The sequence below is a fragment of the Saimiri boliviensis genome, chromosome 18 (genome assembly GCF_048565385.1).
Source record: "Saimiri boliviensis isolate mSaiBol1 chromosome 18, mSaiBol1.pri, whole genome shotgun sequence".
Classification (NCBI taxonomy): Eukaryota; Metazoa; Chordata; class Mammalia; order Primates; family Cebidae; genus Saimiri; species Saimiri boliviensis.
This window is the reverse complement of record NC_133466.1, coordinates 35865001-35885033: the sequence shown is the minus strand read 5'-3', so window position 1 is coordinate 35885033 and position 20033 is coordinate 35865001. Positions and strand designations below refer to the sequence as shown.

General features: G+C 35.6%; 1 protein-coding gene across 5 annotated transcripts in view; it reads right to left on the bottom strand.

The window, feature by feature from the left end:
* CADM2 (cell adhesion molecule 2) overlaps positions 1-20033 on the bottom strand; it is a 1054563-nt gene that overhangs the window by 172030 nt on the left and 862500 nt on the right. Inside the window, exon 1 of one of the 5 annotated variants that reach the window (XM_010338904.3) lies at positions 9456-9813. The exons of 3 other annotated variants lie outside the window; for them this stretch is intronic. The gene's annotated coding sequence lies outside the window, so the exon portion shown is untranslated. Of the gene's footprint in view, positions 1-9455; positions 9814-20033 lie in introns of those variants that run through there. One more of the 5 variants, XM_074389150.1, reaches the window with a different exon arrangement.

Below are 20033 nucleotides of genomic sequence, written 5' to 3'. Positions count from 1 at the left end.
CTCTCTGAGGTGAAGATACTATGCTACATCACAGTGAAAGTACAAAAAATGTCATTTAGAATTTTAGAACTGATATATTTGAAAATATATTTAAAAATGGACAACACAGTCTTAAGGATCAAGAAACTGCCAATATTACTACATGGATTATTTATTGTGTACATTTTCTTAATGGCTTATATTCTAAACAATAGAGCTGCCTAACAAGATTTTCCATGAACAGAATATTTTAAGCAAATCCTACAACCACGCTGTTAATCTTTTCAAGTTCATAAATACTTACGATATCATCTACAGTTCACTTAAAACAGTTTTCAAGTACAAAAGAATAAGGAAAAACCTTTAATAGTCCAAAGAGGAATGCACTGTAACTCAGTGGGTTCCCTGTGAGCAGGAACCTTGTCTCACTATTTCAGCACCCTGAGTTATAGCTATCTGCACAGTAGGCATTCAGTGAGTAGCTATTGAATTGAAACTTCGAGCTAAACTATGTATGATAAGAACAGAGTGAAAAAGAACTGAACTAGGACGTCCTCTTCAATATCTCTCCACAGGATCCCCCATGGGAGAGAAGCCAAAAAACACCAAAAACAACAAAAAGAAAAAAAAAAACAGTCCCATTTAGACACTGTTGAGTATAAAAGAGCTAGAAACATCACACTACACAATTTTTTTAACTAAGTGGTAGTTCACTAGAAAATGATCTGAACTACTGAATGAGTGAACTCTGAAAATATTTTCATTTTACCTTACAGTATCCCAAAGCACAAAAGGCCGTAGTTAATCAAAGACCATTCATATCATTTAACTTTTCTATGTTGCAGGTCCCAAATATAGAGTGATCCTAAATAAAGAATTATAAAATTGTCAGTGGAAAGGAATTCAACGTTTTTAAAAAAGTTTCCCTTCGAGGACATAAAATGTAAATCATTACCTGAATGTCCTTTTCACTAATAAATTAAAATCTCAAACATTGTGTATAAAAATATTTTAAAACATTAAACTAGGAATGAATAATTGAAGAATAAAAGAAATGAGCATGTGTAATAAAAGAAAAAGGGGCCATTATTCACATATCACAGAGATTAAAAATAAGCTAATGGCTTAAGTAGACCACTTTGAGGTCATGCCCTATCAGCCATTAGTTGCCTGCCACCCACCGGTGAGGTAATTTAACAGTTCAAAATTCTAAATTCTGAAACAGTTCATCTTAGCTGTGCATAAGACTCTATTATATTACTGATGAGTAAAACTATTAAATAGACTTAATTCTGGATAAAGTGATTTTTCCAGTACACCTTTGGTTTCAAATGGTTCATCAATCATAGAAATGTGTATTTTGGATTCATGCTGAATAAAATTAAAATTCCTAAAACAATTAAGTGGATGATTTTAGATACATTTTATGCCCATTTCTAACAAAAGATATCAGCATATTTAGTAAGCTGTATATTAATTAGTTTTAAACCAAATTAACTTAATAAAAATAGTACTGTTTAATTTATATAGTATTATTTATTCAAGAACTTGCTAGCAAGAATTTGTGAATAATTGCATTAATAGTTTTCTTTCCGTGTTATATTTATAAAGGTGATCACATACTCCTTGCTGAAAACTTTAAAAAATATCTTTCTAAAATTGGTTTCTAGTGAGTAATAATTCATGTCACATTTTAGAAAGCTTCAATCATGATTAAGAGAACATTAAAATGCAACATTTCTTACTTTTTTCTAGTTCACTCATTGGACATAAAACTTCCCCAAATTGGGATTATGATATACATTTCTGTACTTTTTTCAAGGCCTTACACGTGTTATAGTACGTATAGATACCCATTAGTAATTTATTAGATTACATTGAATACACGGATTATCAATTTTCAGCGTATAATATTCTGTAATTGTATTAACAACATTTCAGAAAATTCCTTACATTAAATGAATATTTTATACTTTGTGATTTTTATCATTATAATTCATTATATTTTAAAGACAAGTACCAAAGTAAAAACCTACATCAGGATGATAGAAATCACTTCCACTATTACTTGGCTACTTAAATTCTTAATGTTAATATAATTAATGCCTTAAAAGCATAAAATTTTACCCTCATAAGACTTTAGCCAAGACAAACATTGCACACCTTTAATAGTTTTAAAAATGTATTTAATTTCCAACTCGTAAGTTTCATTTCCTAACCTAAATTCCATGTCACTGATGTGATAGGATTTCAGCAACCACAGGGTGTCACCCTTCATGTTCTTGAGTCTCAGTGCCTGTGCTCTCCACCCAAGTATCCCACTTAATTCCTATAGGAAGTTTAGATGTGTCAGTACAATAACCCAGTCCTCCTGATGGGAGGATGTACTTAAGAACTCTACCCATAAGGCCTTTGATTCAATATCAAATTTTATTTTGCTGTCTGTTGCTTGCGAGTAGACTACTTCCTCGTTTTTTGTTTGTTTTGTTTTGTTTTGTTTTTTTGCTGAGACAGAGTCTCTCTCTGTTGCCCAGGCTGGAGTGCAATGGCACCATCTCTGCTCACTGTAACCTCCACCTCCCATGCTCAAGCGATTCTCCTACCTCAGCCTCCCTAGTAGCTGTGACTACAGGCACCTGCCAACATGCCCAGCTAATTTTTGTATTTTCACTAGAGACGGGGTTTCACCATATGGATCAGCCTGGTTTCAAACTCCTTACCTTGTGTTCCCCCTGCCTCGGCGTCCCAAAGTGCTGGGATTACAGGAGTGAGCCACTGCGCCCAGCCACCACTCTTATTCTTATTATCAAATGTTATTTTATTTGTTGGTAGCTCCATACAATCTTATTTAATATATTAAAATCAGTAAGTGTCATTTGTAGTAGTACAAATTGCCAGGAAAAAAAGAAAATAAAGATTTGAGTTACAGACAGAATAAAGTATCCAGTGAGTGAATCTTTTTCTGTTTTGTTCTTTTACAGTCATACAACATAAAACAATCTAAATCAATCTTCTGGAAAATTGGTAAAAACAACCATTGCTCTAGAGCTCCTATTTGGTATACCAAGTTTCAGCCTAAACTGAATTTTTACTGAAACCATAGTAAATGGAGTTTTAGAATAGAAATGCAAACAGAACCTAAGCAATAAATCTGAAAACTGTCACTATTTGAAGAAATTTTTTCAGTAGTAGAATTTCAATTTTTACACCCTAGTATTTCTATGTTTAGTATGGTAGCTTTATGAGAGAAGATTGCTAACAGATAGTCAACCAAATTAAATAACTACAACATTCTGATACACATTTTCAAGGGCCTTATAGAGACAAAATATTTCCTCTCCATCCCCTACAAATAAGTTTGAGAATATTTTGTTTCCTTCTAAAAAAAACACAGTATTTCCCTAGGTTTTTGTCACAGTTTTTGTTTTTCTTGAGATAACATATTTTGATATTTGATAGAGTTCCCAATTTTATACCACTTACTATGGCCTGGATCCATAGAACAAGAAAGTGATGTGGTATTTGAACCAAACAATATTTGAAAGCCCTTATTCTTTTTAACAACCTACAATATATTGGTCTCCTCATAGGCATATGAAATTCATTTTTATATCTAACAATTAAACCACCCTATGTAGCTATGTGGTATAACTCTCATACAGCATTTATTTCAAAGAGACAAGAAAATTATATGTCATGCTATTATGGAAATACATAAACAAAGGTAGATTGGGAATCAAAAACATTTGCCTTCATTAGATAGAGAAGCCAGCCCTTTTATTTGTAATCTGTTTTGTAATTTTACAGGATCCCATATTCTACAAAAGCCTTAAGATGGTCTTTACAACACAGAAGGGAAAAATGGCTCCAAACTACGTTGTGCATAATTCTAATAATTCCAAAGTTGTACCTTCTACAGCCTGAAATCTGGATTAAATTTTTTACAGTACTGTTTTCATTAAGGTAACAACATAATTATTTAGTGAAATAAACAACTTCTCAGAGTACACAGACTGAAAATCTAGGCACATGCTGTACAGTTAAGAAACTATTCATTTTTATATTTTTGAAATATAGGCACAACCATAAAAACATTAAAATGATATAAATTTTATTAATGTCTATAATTTCCTATGAAATGACTTTATTATTTTTAATTGCCAATATATGTTTGCTACTGAAAGTTTCACCACTTGATCTCACTTCCTTCTCTCAGTTTCTCTGCTTACTAATTTTTCCCCTTTGGGGATGGAGGAGGCGTAGGAGAATTTTTCACAAATAAAATATTAGCTTTAGAAAATTATCAAATTACTGATTATAATGAATATTGTTTCTAAAATATAATCTTGCATACATCAAAAATTCAATGAAAAAGTGATGAGTAATACAACTTTTAAAAATTATAATTTACTATGCAGAATTCGAAGAATGACATCCTACTTTTAAATTTTAATTTAATTTTTTTTAGAGTCTCACTCTGTCACCCAGGTTGGAGTGCAGTGTCACTCAGCTCACTGCAACCTCTCCTCCCTGGTTCAAGCCATGCTCCTGCCTCAGCCTCCCCAGTAGCTGGAATTACAAGCACCCACCATCATGCCTGACTAATTTTCCTATTTTTAGTAGAGAAGAAGTTTCATCACGTTGGCCAGGCTGGTCTTTAACTCCTGACCTTAAGTGATCCACCCGTGCCTTACAGGCTTAAACCACCACGCCTGGCCGACATCCTACTTTTTAAACCATTTTCTATGATGTTGAATTTTCTTTCTTTAAATATTTTTTTTTTCTTTACCAGAGTGATCTGAATCGGTTTTTAACAATTCTATTTATACTAAGTTACATGTTAACATTTAGAAGTTTTGTCAATGCTATAGTTTTATGTTCCCTTCAAAGCTCATATTGAGATTTAGTTGTCATTTTAACAGTATTAAGAGGTTGGCCCTCTAAGGAGTAATTCAGTCATGAGGGCTCTTCCTTTATGGAGGACTTTAATGACTTTAACAAAGAAGTTTTGGGAAGCGTCCTTCTACCTTCTGTTATGATACAGCACAAAGACCCTTGTCAGATGCCAGCACCATGTTCTTACACTTCAGCCTCCAGAACCAGATGCCAAGTGAATGTGTATTCAGTCTGTGGTATTTTGTTAAATTACTCAGTCTGTGGTATTTTGTTATAGCAACATACAACAGACTAAGACAGTTAATTTATAAAAAAATTCATTCAAATTTATAACAAGTTTTAGCAAAAGGCAGAAAAATTAAGAGTAAAAAGGAAAGGCAGCATATCTTAATACATTGCCACAACTAGAATATAAAATTTTGGAAAACTTAAGCATATATATCTTGTAATATATAATATTGAATATATCTAAATTATATACCTAATGTATAAATATATATAATTTATGTAAATATTCACAGCCATATGTATACATTGTATACATAAAGGTGTAAATAAGTAAGTGGGAAGGGCAGTTAAAGATGGAGTAGGACAAAAAGCCAATGTAAAATTAAAATTATTGAAGTTGTGACACTTAGGGCACATGAAGGTGACTGATGAAAGGTAATTTGATAAACCTCTTTTATAAATGAGTATAATAAAGACTTTTTTTAAAAAGTTATTAACATAAGAAATGTTATAAAATTTATCAAAAGATTGGGGAAAAAACTATCAAATTAGACATATCATGTGAAATTTATAATAAAAGAATACATTGTGTTTTATTAAATATAATCGTTCAGCAGTAACCGTGAATTCCTACTTTGTAGCTAGGTTGAAATGAGATGTACTGTGGAGGTGACTTCTGAAACCCAGAGAGAAAGCTCTGAACACACACTGCTCTTACTAATTCTCAAGAGGGAAATCCATAGTGTGATACATACTGCTTCAAAGTCTTCTGTACTTGCTGACTCTACCGCTTTGTCATACAAATCTTTGAGATCTAGACTTACAGGCTTTGAGCTTGAGTTGGCCTTGGATACATAGGCAGCCCAACAACTGGCTTACACTGTGGAAAAGACCCTGGCTCTCTCAGGGAGCTTTCACTGAGATAATGGGGACAGTATGAAAGGAAAGATTGCATAAAATAGTCTTCCAATGCAGGAGAGAATAAGAAAAATAGACCATTTGAAAATAATTTGCTATTAAACTGTATTTTGTTTGCATATTCCACAGCATATTTAGAATAGCCACATCATGCAAATATTTTGGGGAATTTCAACTGGACAAAACAAAAATGCTCTTTAAAGCAATTCGTAAAGAACAGGATTCCTACTAATCAGGTGCTCAATAGAAGAGCAGTAGATAAACCCAATGTCTCATCAAAGATGGAAATAGGAGCACAATCACCACATGGAGGAAAAATCACTTAATGATGACAACGACAATAGAGTAATGTTAATTTACGGAGTATGCACTATCTGATGAAACATTTGCTAAGTGTTTATGTAGATTTTCTACCTTTTATCTTCATAATAGCTCATTGAGACTTATACAAGCATTATTTTTCTTCTAAAGATGAGAAACCTAAATACCAGAGAGGTTCAGTAACTTGCCCGAAGTTACATCGATAATACATATTTGAACACAGATGAGTGTTGAGGCAGTCTGACTCTAGAACCTATAGATCTCTTAAATATTAAAGTAACTTCACATTCAAGTAACTTCATATTAATTACTAATGCTCATATTCAATCAGCTGGAAAAACTGACATATCTTATTAAATATAAGACTGATGACAAAACAAGACTTAAAAATATTTAGTGGTTTTGATGTGCATTTGTCTGATGATTAGTAATGTTGAGCATTTTTTAATATATGTTTTGGCCATATGTACGTCTTCTTTTGAAAAGTGTCTGTTTATATTTTTTGCCCACTTTTTAATGGGATTTTTTTTCAGATAAATTTAAGTTCCCTATAGTTGCTTAATATTAGATAGACCTTTGTCAGATGCATAGTTTCCAAGTATTTTTCCCATTATATAGATTGTCTGTCTACTCTGTTGATAGTTTCTTTCGCTGTACAGAAGCTCTTACGTTTAATTAGATCTCATTTGTCATTTTTTCCATTTGTTGTGATTGCTTGTGGCATCTTCATGAAATCTCTGTCAGTTCCTATGGCAAGTGTATTATTGCCTATGTTGTCTTGGGTTTACATTTAAGTCTTCAACCTATCTTGAGTTGATTTTTTTTTTTTTAATATGGTGTAAGAAGGTGTGTGTAAATTAGTTCAACTATTGTGCAAAGCAATGTGAGGATTCCTCAAAGAGCTAAAAACTGAACTACCATTCAACCCAGCAATCCCATTATGGGGTATATACCAAAAGGAATAGAAATCATTCTACCATAAAGACACTTAAATACATTTTGTTCATTGTAGCACTATTCATAATGGCAAAGACATGGAATTAAGCTAAATGTCCAGCATTCATAGAACAGATAAAGGAAATGTGGTTGGTACATATGGAATATTACACAACCATACAAAAGAATGAGATCATGTCCTTTGCAGAAACATAAATGGAGTGAAGGGTATCATCCTTAGCAAACTAGGACAGGACAGAAAACCAAAAACAGCATTTTCTCACTTATCAATGGGAGCTAAATGATGAGAACACACAGACACAAAGAAAAGAACAGACACTAGGGCCTGCTAGAGGATGGAGGATGGGAGGAAGGAAAGACCAAGAAAAATAACTAATGGGTACTAGGCTCAATACCTTAGTTACAAAATTATCCGTACAACACATATCTGTGACATGAGTATACCCATGTAACAAATCTGCACATGTAACCTGAACCTAAAATAAAAACTAAAAAAACAAATCGACAACAATGAAAAATAACCAGTTAATACTGCAAGCGAAAAAAGCGAGCTAAGTGACTCTTTGTCTATGTATCTATTCAAGATGTATAAGGAATTTTACCAAGCAGAAAATACCAAGTCAGTGCTGCATTTTGAAGTGATCAAAATTGTTTCTAATGAGCTTAGGAGATTTTATGTTATAGTAAGAAATTAACAGTATAAAAGTAATCTTCTGCCATCCACATTGGGAGTGGCAGTGGTAGATGATATTCAAGAAGGTTCAGAACTCACAAGTAAAATGTAGGCAGATAAAGGAAAGGAAACAAGAACTTCAACAGGAATGAATCACAAGCATGGCGGTGGCACAGAACTCTGTTAGAGGTATCTGAGATCTCACAAAAATTAGGAAAATCGAAATCCCGTATGAGAGCTACAGGACCACCTGTGATTAATTAACGCAGACATTAGGGATTAGGCTAAGAAGACATTCATGAACCATTTAATTGTAGAACAAAAGGGAAATCGAGGGTAATAGGCATGTCTCATGTCATCACATGCCAGATCTGAAGAAATATCTTCCTGCTAATGAATAAATGGAAGAAAGTGGACTACTTTTCTTAAAAAAAAAAAAAAAAAAAAAAAAAAAAAAAAATTATTCCGTATTTTAAATCATTAAGTAGTTATTTAGTGAAGGGCTGTCATGTGACCAGATTCAGCTTAAAAAAAAAAAAAAAAAGAAGTAAACTGACATATTTAAGTTCATTGCCCAGTTTTAAGAAGTTAGCAGAGCTTCTGCCGAGTTAGTAGAGCCCAGTAAGGCTAGCATTACCATAACAGACAAAAACGAATTAATTAAAAAAATAAAATGGGTAGCATGAAAAATACAATTTTTCATAAAAGGGATATCCACCTTAGAAAATTACTACAGAATTTGCTACAGAAACCAGAAAAATATTGTAAAAAAAAATGTTTAAATCCTCACTGTGCTGTAAGAAGATAAAAACTCCAATAGAAAAGCAGAAAGACACATAGGAAAAAATTAATCTGAAATATTAAAATAAAAGATCCAATTAGAAATGGAGATGAAGCCACCTCGCCTCCCGGCCACCTGCCGCCCGTGGCCCGCCGTCGCCCCTCCGCCACCTCAGGCCCTCGGGTGCTTCGGGGGCGGCTCCCCTACAACACGTGGGGCCCGTGGGGCGCCATGAAGAGCTCGCTGCTCCGAAGCCTAGAGGCGTGGCCTCGGCAGATGCCAAGCAAAGGGCACAGGGAAGAATCCTCCCGCGGAGAAGGGGCCCGTGAAGGAGGGAAGTTCGCCACAGTGGAAGTGACAGATAAGCCTGCGGATGCGCCTCTACGGGAACCAATGGCCGAGGCCGCAAAGGGCGCGGCGGGCACTGGAGACAAGGAAACTGGGACGGGGACGACGATCCGCATTTCCGCTGCCGTGTTCCCCAGGGAAGACGGCTCTCCGCAGAAGAAATTAAAAGTTTGGTTCCGGATTCCAAACCAACTTCAAAGCGACCCACCAGCTCGCAGTGACAACAGCGTGAAGATTGAGGAACGGGAAGGCGTCGCAGCCTGTTCCTCGCAGTGTCGGGCTTAGGCCGAGGAGCCCGGCTACGCAGCGCACGCCGCCTGGCTGCGAGCTGCCCTGGAGGGCAGAGCCACCTACCGGGGGACGTCACTTCTGCGCCGGTTACGATCCTCCCGGGAAGCCCTGCGGACGGCGCAGGGAGGTCCGGCTGCTGAAGACAAGAGGGACCCACTGAGGTGAGGACTTCCGGGAAGTGTGCCTCTGTGTCTCCTTCCTCTGGGAGCAGGAAGGGAGAGCGCTTCCCAAGTTCCGGCTGCAAGTCCAACTTAGCCAACTTTCCTTCCAAGCCGGTGGCTGCCAATTTTCTGAGAAAAAGCCTGTTCCGTGTACTGTCTCTTTTCTCACGGTGGGAAATAATACAGCCAAGACAGACAGGGTCCTTAACTGATTGAGAAACGTCTGCGATACACAAGAAAACTTCTGGCAGCTTTTCTCCGGCCATCGGGGATCGGGGTCACTAAAAACTGATTTTCTAAAATGATTGAATTTGTATTTTGTTATTAAAAGGGAAAATGTGATTTGTGCCCGAATTTTCATCTGAGCAATCTCGGCTCACTGCAACCTCCGCCTCCCGGGTTCCAGCGATTCTCCTGCCTCAGCCTCCAGAGCATCTGGGACCATCGCGCCCAGCTAACTGTGTGTTTTTAGTAGAGACGGGGTTCCGGCATGTTGGTCAGGATGGCCTCGATCTCCTGACCTCGCGGTCCGCCCGCCTCGGCCTCCCAGAGTGCTGGGATTACAGGCGTGGGCCCACCCGGCCTCATCTGTGATTCTTACAAGAGCTTTGTCTTGAGAGAAACTAAAAATAAAAGACATTGACTTAAACAGGAAAAAAAAAAAAAAAAAAGAAAGAAAAAGAAAAAGAAAGAAAGAAAGAAAACAAGAAAAATGGAGATGACGATAACAGTATAAAAGAATTCAAGCCCAAATTAAAAGCAGTCAAAGCTATACAAAAGTAGTGCAAAATGGAAACAATGATTTAGCTGACCAACTTGAAGTATCTCAGAGAGCAGAAGATAAAGTAGTACATATAAGAGAAAGGAAAGATTACATACAAGCAGAAACTATTGAGAAAAATAACACAATGGCAACCCTGGTACTGACATAACTCAAGATGGTATTGAAGACATATTAGTAGCATAATTTACATGGCTAAAAGTCACTTGTGTTTTCATTAGAATAGCTATTAAATCTCAATAACAAAGGAGTAATTTTATCACAACTTTGAGAATAAAATTTCATAGCCAACCAATTTATCTTCCACATGATACTGCAGTAGAAAAATCGTTAGACATGCAAGGTCTTAGAAAAATATTACCTATTTACTTTTCCCAATAAATTCATTAGGCAATCAAGATATTAGGCTGTAAATTATAGGTAAGTACGGAAATGCTCTCATCATTCTAGTGGAAGTCGTTTCCATTTTAACCAAAATTTGTATTAAAAAACTGTCAGCATGGATTTATAATAATGAAAAAGTATAAATAAATTCATATCCAACATTGTAATTTTAATGGAATATTACAAAGCCTTCATATTATAAGCCTGAAAACATTTACAATCAGAAAATTATATAACCTTAAATAAAAATAGAACAGTGGGATGTAAAATAAACTGTTCAATAGGGTATCTATTCTATAATAAAATAGAAAATGTTTCTAATGCAGTGATTAAATTTGGGACTTTTTTTACTTCTTTGAGCCTTTCTGAATTTTTAAATTTTTATCAGCTAAGTTACATGATAGCTATTTTTAAGTTACATTATATCTGTTTTTAAAATATTACACTGAGAAGATATAAAATTACAATTTATAAGTTACATTATATCTATCTAAGTTACATTATATCTGTTTTTAAAATGTTACACTGAGAAGATATAAAATTGCAAATTATATTGCTGGTACCTTATTATATGACTACTGAAATTGACTATTTGCTAGCTATAGAGCTGATTCACTTGTTTAGACTGTGTTTTAGCAAGAAACATGATGTAAGAAAGCATTTTAAAATGTCAAAGTAAGACAATGTGGAAGTAGATGAGGTTCCAGAAAATAGAAGAAAAAGAAAAAGGCAGTTGTGATTACATTAATCATGTGAAGTTCTTATGCTTGTCATTTCACTATTTGTAGCACTATTCAAGATCAGATACCAATTTTCTGAAGAAATGTACAGACTAAAGAAAATCCCCCATAAAATAAACATAATTAAACATTTTTCCAATTATTTCTTCTTGTAGCACTAATACTTCTTAAGTTCTTATGCCAAACCAAAACAATTCACTATGCTTAATTTATATATTACATAGATACAATCTTTCATTACAGTTTCTCCTTATTTTGAAAAATAAATTCTTTTTTTGATATTTATCTAAGAAACATTTCTTTCAAACAAAATATATTTACTCTGGAGACTGGCAATAGCATAAATGCTCTCATCTGTGGTAGAATACATAATATTTATGGGAAATATTTTCATAATAAAATATATAACCATAATAAATATATAATCAATATATTCTTTATATATTTATGAGGATTAGAAAGAAAACAGTCTTTAAGAAACATAGAAGCATACAGTAAATGTGACAGACTTGAGTGATGACATAATACTGTGTTGTCTGTGATGGTGACACAAAATAGCAAAGGACACAAAACTGTCAGTCTTGTTGTTTATCTTCTACCTGAAACTAATAAAAGAAGGAAGGTGATTGACGGCATGTAGACATAGACACTGTTTCAGACATCCAGTTTTTACATTTTACACATACTTAAAAGTACTATCTCAAAGGTTTTAAAGATGCTTTATCTCTCTAACTTTCTAAGATGTTGTCTTTACTTAAAAATAATAAGGGAATTTATAGTATTAGCATACTAAATGTTATATATTATCACTCTTAGAAATGACCACTTTTTTCATAATTTGTGAAATTCATGCTGTTATTCATTCTTTTAGAACCTATCCTTTTAAAAAATTGTACATATTTGAACCTGTAAGAAATGACTACTTATTAATACAGTATCTATATAGAATGAAAACGCATTTATGCATGTGTGTGTATGTCTAATCTATGTGTTTGTGTATGTATGTATATGCACATATTTATGTCTTCAGGTAGAGAGAGTAGTGCAGTCATGGTGAAAGTAGAAAGAGAAGAATGGAGACAAACGGAAAAAAAAACAAAACAAAGAACACATAAAATATGAATTCTCTTTTGTAATATATATTTTTTCAAATACATAAATTGTTAATTAAAACATTACTTCAAAACACTGAATATGTATAGAGGAAGTTCTAAAGAAGTAGTAAGTGCCTGTACTGATTTTTAAGAGCTTGCAATTTATTTGAAGGAGACTAAACGTACAGATATAAAATACGTAGGTGATAATTGCAAAAGAACATGAAAACAAGTGAATGATAATGTGGCATAAAATTCAGAAATCAGAGCTAGGGATAGAATGTAATTAAATAAGACACTAATGAATCAAGAGGACTGTTCTGGAAACTTTGAATATGGAGTTAGGCCAGTGACTGACTAAAACATGCAGAAGGATTTTAAATGTCAAATAATTAGCTCCAAAAGAAGAAAAGATGGACTCAGTTACAGGGTGGGTAGGTCCAGAAAAGGTATCAGTATTTCAGCATAAACAAATATATGCTGGTCTCTTGCCACCCACACTTATTTTGCCTTTCTTAGTAAAATGCAAGTAATTACTGGTAGGCAAACAAAACTTGTCCACTTTGGGGTTTCTCTTCTATTATTTATATATTTATTTATTAAGACGGAGTCTCACTCTGTCTCCCAAGCTGCAGTGCACTGGCGCGAGCTGGACTCGTTGCAACCTCTGCCTCCCGGGTTCGAGCATTTCTCCTGTCCCAGCCTCTCAAGTGGAGTTTATTTTCTTACAGCTGCCTCTGTTCACGGTATCCCACCTACGAGCTTGCCTGTTCCAAAATTCTGTTTATTTTGAAAGGCTGTCTATTTCATAGTTTGGCATGAAAAGGTCGCTTTCTACTGTCACTGAAATGACTTATTTCTTGGACTCCTTTCAAATATAGTTCTCAGATTTATTACAATTTCCTGTGATAATATTGTATCTCTTGTAGTTTAAGTTGCATAAAACTAGTATTGTGTATTTACCTGTGTCTATCTCATACCTTTACTACCGGCTATGACTTAACAGAGCTTAAATCACAGTTCAGGGTCATGAAACATAGACACGGTTAAAAACTTTTCAAAAATTCCATATTCATAGTATCATTTGACGAAATAAACTTTTCCACACGCAAAATTTTCAAAAATGTTGCTCCTGAAAATGTCAATATAATGCACTAAGAAGTTACTTGTCTGTATTCCATTTCATATTTTAGCAATAAACACTCATTCCATCAAAAAAAACTGATTCAGATGTACCAGGATCTCCTGATAAGGGAGTGCAGGTGTTCATATTTTTGCTCCATGCTTTCTTTGCAAACACATAATAATAAAAATATGAAGAAAAAAGCAGCATACACACGTTTTATTTGGAGGACTAATTTTTAAAATAAAATAAGCAGAGAAGAACCAAATAAAATGAGAATTGCAGGACTGCTTAGTTGCAGGTCTGAAGTTTGTTCCCAGGGAGTAAAAGAGACTTCAGTGCTCCCAGACAGGAACAGAAGCCAGAATAGAAAGTTCTTGAAGCCAGGGCCTGGAGTGAGCCTCTCCAGCTCTTCGAAGGAAGCTAAGAGTAAAAACTCAAACCACCTGGGCCATGACTTCAAACAGCTGGCAGAACTACAGCAGGGAGAACACCGACACAGCCTCATAATCAAGAACCAGCCAAATTGCCTCTCTAACTGGATCACAACGCCCTGCCTAAAATGTCTTGATTTAAAAAGTGGTTCTGGGCTGGGTTCCCAGGGAGTTAAATGACTATAGAGATAAGATAATGCTCAACCACAAGACAGGAAGAGCGAATACAGAGATGGGAAGTGAGAGTTGAAATAAAACGAAAGAGGAAGGCTGGAATAAATATACCAAGAAAATTCTGGCTTTTGAGGAGTATTCAAAGTGTGTAAGAAATAATATTGTGTATCAGTGACACAAATAATCTAAAGTGTGTTTAAGATGCTTCCAGTAATAAACGATGGAATAAATTCCATTAACATAAAGTAAGAAATTATTTAGCAAAGAAATTTTTAAAAGGTTAATATATAAAGAAGTAATTTTAAATAGTGTTAGAAAGTGCAGTCACCTAAATTAAACTTGAATTATTAAATTTGTTGCTGTTTTGAAATATTTAGTGGGAAATTATTCAGAAAGAGAAAGATATACTACAAATACGATAACAGTTGAGCAACCAGAGGCTAAGCTGACAGCCTCCAGTGCATATAGTAAAAAGAAAATCCAGCGTAATTGAATGGTGTAGTAGTATCATTTCAACAAATAATTGCTGTAACTTACCCAAAATTGAAGGAATACTTAAGAAGAGGAAGTTACAGGCAAATTCCTCTTGAAGATAAATGCAAAGAATACTAAACAAAATATTTAGCAGACTGAATCCGTTAGTGTAATTCATTCTTACTGATTTGGGTTTATTTCAGTAATGCAAGGTATTTATAATTACAGAAAAAGTAACCAATGCGTTTTGACATACTAACAAAATAAAGAAAAGCCCCTAACTATCTTAAAGAAGGCATAAAAGTATTTTATAAAATTAATAACAATCATGATACAACTCTTATGAAACTTGGAAGAAAAAGAAACTGGTGGTTTTACTTTTCGTGCAGATGATCATTCCAATCATTATCCTAGTTCCTGGACTCTTGTCCTAAGATCCCAGTCTCTACTCTTTCTCAGTCACTCTGTGGGCATGCTCTTCACTTTTTCATAACCAGTACATGCAGCCCTTCCATATTCCACACGTTCTACTTGCAGACCACCAACTCCCATCTCTCCAGTCCACTCTCTCTGGGACTCTAATGCAACCACCAGAACATTTCATTCTTAGTCGCTAATACATTTTCATTGCCATTCAAGCCTCTCGTGTCCTCTTTTCTGATCCTATTTGGCTTAGATTTTATGATCTATTGAGCAAATACATATTATCAAGTACTGTTTAGGGGTTCTTGGTGGCACATTTGTGACCAAGATCACTTTCTGTTTCAATCATTTTTCTGCTACTATAGCAGAATACCTCAGACTGGGTAATTTATAGAGAAAAGAGATTTATTTGGCTCATGGTACTGGATACTGAGAAGTCCAACATCAGAATGCTGCTTTCTGCTGATGGCCTTGTGCTGCATTATCCTGTGGCAGAAAAGCAGAAGGACCAGCAAGCATGTGAGACAGAGAGAAAAAAGAGACCCAAACTCCTGCAAAGACTAATCCACTCCTGTAATAAGGGTATTAATCCATTCAGGAGCGCAGACCCCTCATGACTTAATCACCTCTTACATGCCTCATCTCCCACTGCAATGACATTGGCAATTGAATAGCCCCAAGATTTTGGAGGGGACATTCAAACCGTAGCAATCCCTTACATTCCCTCCCAACTTCCTCATCTCTTGCTTACTTCAGTATCTTCACTTAGAAAGACCACATGTGACTTAGACAAAATTCGCTCTACTCCCCTACTCGTGCCTATTGCCCGCATATAAAATGCTTTCATCGGTCGGGCGCGGTGGCTCACGCCTGTAATCCCAGCACTTTGGGAGGCTGAGGCGGGTGGATCACAAGATCAAGAGATCGAGACCATCCTGGCCAACATGGTGAAACCCCGTCTCTACTAAAGATACAAAAATTAGCCAGGTGCTTGGCATGCGCCTGCAGTCCCAGCTACTTGGGAGGCTGAGGTAGAAGAATCGCTTGACCCTGGGAGGCAGAGGTTGCAGTTAGCGGAAACCGTGCCACTGGGCTCCAGCCTGGTAAGTCTCCGTCTCAAAAAAAAAAAAAAAAAAAAAAAAACCTTTCATCTTACCTTATGCATTCAAGACCATCAATACACTGGCAACGCCCATATTTATATCTCCAGCCTGAACCCCTTTCCTCAAAATGTGACCCATATATTTACCTGATCTGACACCTCAACTGAGTACCTAATAAGCAGTTCATAATTAACGTGTCCAAAGCAGAGTTCTTGATAGCATTTTCTCTCCAAACCAGCTCTTTTACTTTTCCACATCTCCATTAATAATTCAGTCATCTAGTTTTTCGGGTAAAAACATTTGAGTTGTTTTTATGCCTTCATTTTTTCACTCACTAGACAAGAATATGTAATGAACCTTTTAAAATTATATAGTGTTCAATCATGTTTCTATACATTAAATATATAGATGTCACAGGCTCACAATATAACAGCTGAAATGAGCTAAAGATATAATTGGCAAAAGATCTCAAACATTAACAAAAAGAATAGGTTATGTTTTAAAATTTAATATGAGCATATTAAATGAAAATGGGAACAGTCTGGATGAAAAATTTGTTTATAGCATAGAAACAATATAAATATGACAGTATTTCTTTAGTTAATTTATAAGTTTGCCAAAATTCCAACCAAAATTCTACTGATTTTTCTTTCAAAAATTTATGTGAATGAGAACAACATAAAGACTGACATAAGGAAAACAAAGGAAATGTTTTAAGGTACTCTGAGGGCATAAAGGTAGGTACTACCCTAGCAAGGAGAGTCAGGAAAAACACTCCTGAGAAAGTAGTGACTGAAATTAGATTCGGAGAAGGAAGACTAAGAGTCAACAAAGTGAGTGTTTGGGGGTGGAGGATGAATGTCTAGTGAGAGGAATTTACAGGAATATTTAATCCCATAGAAAAATGATAACATCACTTAGAAAAGCACAAGATAGGCTGGGCACAGTGGCTCATGCCTGTAATGCCAGCACTTTGGGAAGCCAAGACGGGTGGATCACTTGAGGTCAGTAGTTCAAGACCAGCCTGCTCAACATGATGAAACCCCATCTCTACTAAACATATAAAAGAAATTAGCCAAGTGTGGTGGCACACACCTGTAGTCCTAGCTACTTAAGTGGCTGAGGGATGAGAATTGCTTGAACCCGAGAGGTAGAGGTCGCAGTGAGCCAAGGTTGCCCACTGTGTTCCAGCCTGGGTGACAGAGTGAGACCATCTCAAAAAAAAAAAAAAAAAAAAAAAAGGAAAATTAAAAAAGAAAGAAAAGAAAAGCACATATATTTCCAATTATGTTTACATAAAGAAAGAAACACTGAACAACAATAGGGTTAGTGTCTGAGTAATGGGTTGTGAATAACGTTTATTACTTTTTCATCATTTCTATACTTGTCAACTAGTATACAGTGAGCATATTCTGTTTTTATACTTTAAAAAGTTACAAAACAAAAAGTTTTGAGGCTGAGTCCCTCAAATGTGTTCTCTTGTTTGAAGGTATTAAAAATGGTAGCTCACACTGAGTTAAGCTCACTCATTTGGGATATCAGGAGCATCATTTGTTTATTAAACTATCAAATAGCCTGTTTTGTTACTTGTGTTTCTATATATCACAGTAGCAATAAGCCGCTCCACGCTAAGCTTTGGCACATGATTAATGTGTCAGCACGTACGTGCTTTAGTGGCCTTTCACATTCTATTGCTAGAGGTGAACTCAACAAAGTACAGCAAGATGCATTTGCCAATCCTATAGAAATACAATATAAACTGTTGACCTGCCAGTGCATATAGCATGGAGTAAAGTGTAATTGTATTCAACGCACGTACGTCAGGTAATAAAGGAGTAGTTTATTATCATTGCAGGTGCAGAAACCTGCCAACATTTCAGCCATCTGGGCTTCCTCAGGGCAGTGTACAAGTAAAATATGTGAATGAGATATGTGAGTTGAATTCAGTTTAACTCATTTTTTTTCTTGTTATGGGCTTGAAAGAAACTGCTTTATATATTTTGCAAAAGTAATCTACAATGTTAGTTTACTTTAGAAAGCCATCAACTTTTACTGATTTAAGCCCATTATTTTTCTCAGTGAAGTGCTTGTGTCTGAATGATAATGGATGTTCAGATGGCATTTTATAACAAGAAAATTGTGTTAAATGTAATATAATCAGATAAACAAAGTTATAATTCCTCAGGAGTTAATGAACAATCTATCTTTTAACATGTTTCATCAAATGTGATGTCAAGTCACAGAGATCCTATTCATTAGCAGTTAGGCATATGCTATCACAACTTATCAGAATATTTCACTTTTAGCAAAAGACACTAGACCATCTCATAGCTAAAGGCAGAGATATTATGTGAGGCTCCACACTACAATTTTACAGCCAAAACATGTTTATTTCACATCAATGGCTGTCAGATTTGTCTCCACTGCTAACACAAAACTAAGTGAAATGATTAGGACTGAAAGTTAATGGTAGGGTCAATAGTCAGCTTATTATTCTATTCCCTTGGTAACTCATTACCTACAAGCACCCAAAATAAGGGAATTAAAATTAGAGTTTTGTTTTGTATTGCTCTGGCTGACAATGCAAGTGCTAGTAAACAAAGGTGTTTATTCTGTTTTTCTTTTTCATCTGCACTGCTGATGGTGGTAAAAAAGTAAATTCAATTAAATTTAAACTATTTTACTGCAAACAATGACACCAACAGCTTCTCATAAAAAACAGTGTTAAATGCTAAGATCTAAGTTCGTGGGAATGCTATTTGTTTTGTCGAATATTTATTTTATTTTATTTTTTAACATTTATTATACTTGAAGGTCTGGAGTACATGTGCAGATCATGCAGGTTTCTTACATAGGTATATACGTGCCATAGTGGTGGTTTGCTGCATCCATTGCCCCATTATTACATTAGGTATTTCTTCTAATGCTATCCCTCCCCAATCCCCCGACCCCCTGCTATTCCTCCCCTAGCCCCTCAGCCCCCAAGGCCCCGGTGTGTGATGGGGAATGCTATTAAGAACTGACTGTATTATCTCACCACCAGTTTGTTCTTTCTGTCCCTTTAAATGAACCAGGAGCACCTACACAGTGAGCCTGGAAGTTACCCAACACTTTGGGATGCTGGGGTGGGAGGGCTACTTGAGTGCAGGTGTTCCAGGATACAGCGAGCTATGATGGCACCACTGCACTCCAGCCTGGGCAACAGAGTGAGGCTCTTTATCTAAATAAATGAACAAAAAGGACAACAAGTTTATAGTAGGCACGGAGGACTCTGCCACAAGTATTCTCTAAATCTTCGCTGTTAAACCCTAGATTCCCTCGGCATTTCCTAGGGCTATGGGACACTTTGGCTAGCACCTTGATTCTCTGGCATATGGTCCCTTAGCTTGTTTATTTTGACCCATCTTTGACTTCATCCTCTACAGTGAACTGAATATTTCACTTTGTCCAAGTCGTATTTTGAAATCCCAACATACAAATGTGATGGTATTAGGAAGTGGGGCCTCTAGGTGATTAGATTACAGGAGTGGAGTCCTCATGAATGGGATTAGCATCCTTATAAAAGAGACTCCACAGAGTTATCTCACCATCTTTCTGCCATGTGAGGATATAATGGGAAAACTGGTCTATAGCCTGGAAGAGAGCATCACCAGAACCCAACTATGCTGGTGCCCTGATTTTAAACATCCAATCTTTAAAAGAAATAAATAAATCTCCATTGCTTGTAGCTCAGTTAGTTTCTGACACTTG